Source organism: Pteropus vampyrus, unplaced genomic scaffold (genome assembly GCF_000151845.1).
Source record: "Pteropus vampyrus isolate Shadow unplaced genomic scaffold, Pvam_2.0 Scaffold93, whole genome shotgun sequence".
Lineage (NCBI taxonomy): Eukaryota > Metazoa > Chordata > Mammalia > Chiroptera > Pteropodidae > Pteropus > Pteropus vampyrus.
Genome location: NW_011888874.1, coordinates 4027148 through 4030146, shown reverse-complemented (window position 1 = coordinate 4030146; position 2999 = coordinate 4027148).

The window sequence follows — 2999 nt, the reverse complement described above, 5'->3', positions numbered from 1 at the left end:
TCTTATATTTTCATACTTCTTTTATTGGCCTTATACACATGAAGCTCACTCAGTAGCCACCAAACTTTGAATGTTGTCTGAGAATCAGGAGAATCAGACCCTTCCAAAGCAATAGCTTTGGAATGACGTGGGAAAACAGAGTGAGTTGCTAGCATTGCTCACTAAAATTTTCAATTAATGACTAACACATGACATATATGCACACCACTCTGCGAAGTACCCATGCATCTGTTTTTATTTTCAGATTTGGACAGGAAACCCATTGCCGACAATGCCATGGGAGAGGGGTGATTAGGCTCAAGGGCATGAGGACTTGAGCCTAGAGGTAGGAATGAGGCGGTAGATGAGAGCAGGGGATGAGTCATCCTGGGTTCCTGGGACAGTAATCATGTCTAGGGTAGTGTAAAAATCTAAGCAGGGAAATAGGATGAGAAGAGACAAGATACTGACCCAGGAGTCAGAAGCCAAGAGAACTAGAGCCAGAACGAGGCCAGGAGAGACCCTTTGATCCAGAGGTCAGCTCATCACAGGATTTTTTTTTTTTTTAAGTAAAACAAAGCTCTATTTGAGAAAAGAACAGTTATACAAGCCTTGAGGGATCAGAATTCTCATCTAAAATATTCTTTAATCATGTTCGTGCACACGCTATTTAAATATGTCTTCTAATCACTAACTTCCCTTCTGGTCCTCATGTGCTGATTTTGGTCAATGGTCTTATGGAGCAGAAAGGTGAATTCAGCTAAATTCTCTTAATTTGAGGGTGGGCCTTGGAAGTAGCGGCTGAGAGTGAGTAGAAAACAATATTCTCTAGCGTGCCTTTTGCATCCAGAGGCAGCTCTGTTCAGTTGCATGGCTGCTGGCATTCGCTGCGTGCGGGGGAAGGAGTAGCCGGAGGAGGGAAGTAGAATGTGACAGTGGTTCCCAAGCCTGGTTGAACATCAGTCACGATTTTCAGAAAAATACAAATCAGCCAAGAAACGCTCATCAACAATAACAAATGACCCCTGAATCTCGAGCACCTTAACACAACAAAATGCAGTCCTCACTCAGGCTCTATGTCCAACAAAGTTAGCAGGGAGTGGCGTGTGTGTGTGTGTGTGTGTGTGTGTGTGTGTGTGTATCTGTTCACTGATCACCTGGGGACTCCATCTCTGTGTGCTTCAAAGATGACTAGATTAGGGGAAGAAATTGAGCGGAACCACTTTTAGCTTTTAAGTATTTTCCTGAAAAGGACACATGTCACTTCTGCTCACATTTCAAGGCTGATGCAAGTTGCACGATCAAGTCTGACTTCAAAAAAGGCAGGAAAGTACGATCCTACCACAAGTTCATAGATGGTAGAGATGGAATATTTGTGAATAGTTTTAATAATTACTGTAACCCTTGAGGTTCCGATTCACTGTATCTTCTCCAAATCAGTCTATGAATTTCCTAGGTTTGGAAACCTTAGGCCTGTCTAGCAGATCTTTTTGGAGAAACTGCCCAGCCGAAGTTTGATTCCTTCCTTGACTTCTTAATAAGGGATCATAAGCAGAGGGTATAGGATTGCATTCAGCACACGTCCAGCCCAACAAACAAACTACTTTGAGTAACAGCTCTTCAAGAGGGAACCAAATGCAAAGTAACTGTTTTTCTTTATTCCTATTAACAACAAAATACTTCCATAATTTCACAGCCCATTGCTTTAAAGAGCACATATATTACAAATAAAGGAAATCCACAAACTTTAAAGATTAGTATTTATCAACACTTTTGTACACATACACAAATATTTTAATATAATGGTATCTGAAATGTTATTCATATAATTTTAGCACTGTCATAAGTATCAACTAAAAATGTTCTTTTCGATTTGGTAAAAACCATATATTTTACAATCTCCTATTTACATTTGAAATATGCTTAAATGTTACAAAAACACTCACTTTGACCTTTAAAATATGTGTACTAGGACTTGGTATTGAACATATTGTAACTGACAGCAAACAGGGTTTGCTTCTGAGCTGCACATTCATTGGAATTTCATGGCAAATATTCAGCTTGGCTTGTTCAACTCTGCTCAAAGGAAAAAAAAAATTCATAAGAAATGTGCAAATCCAGAGACTGGCAAAATTCTCAAGCTAGCGAGGTACAAAAAAATATATATATTAACACCATAAAAATTAAATAAATTAAATCTGTCTTTCTCTTCCCCGAGATTAGCTACGAATTTGGAAAGTCCTCTGAGAGGCGTGTCTGATGCTGCAGACCTTCCCTCAAATCTCCACGCAAGGTGAGATGGACACCGTGGGCGGAGCTGCAGTTGCCTTGCTAGTTACTCGAGTGAAGGTTCGTTCCAATCCGCGCTTTGCCAGGTCGTCCCTGTACGTAATCTTAAGACAGGGCAGAATGCAACACAACAAAAGAACACAGTAACAGAGAAGTTCATGTTAATATTTCCAAACACGAAATTAAAGCCCAGATAAGTTATTTATTTATTTATTTTTATTCCTCATAGGAAATCTGCAGATTTTGACAATGCACTTATCCAAGTAGCTCTGAAGACTTTTTTTTTCAAGGCCACGTCATAACCATTTTGGCAAGATTTAAAGTAGCATCGCAATCCTTTTCAACTCTCAGATACAAATCTACAAATGTTTGAGCAAACCTCATGAATGTATCTGAGTAAATCCGGAATTTTATTTTATTCTGAGTTTATAATTTATATTGTCGACATCCATCAAAAGAGAGAGACATCTGAAACCTCATTTAAATGTTTGCATTATTGGGAATACGAGAAAAAATATACCTTGACCTGATTTTACCTTTGAATGTAATGTTAATAAGCCTAACTCATACTTTCTTGTCAGATCTGTTCAAATAATGATTTGTAAACCAAATAATAATAACAAAAACCCAAGGCACCTCTACGATGTATCTCTGTACAGAAAAGACTTAATAAGTATTTACATTTCTAATTATAGAGATTTCCCCACTAACTCCACAAGCATTATCCTGCT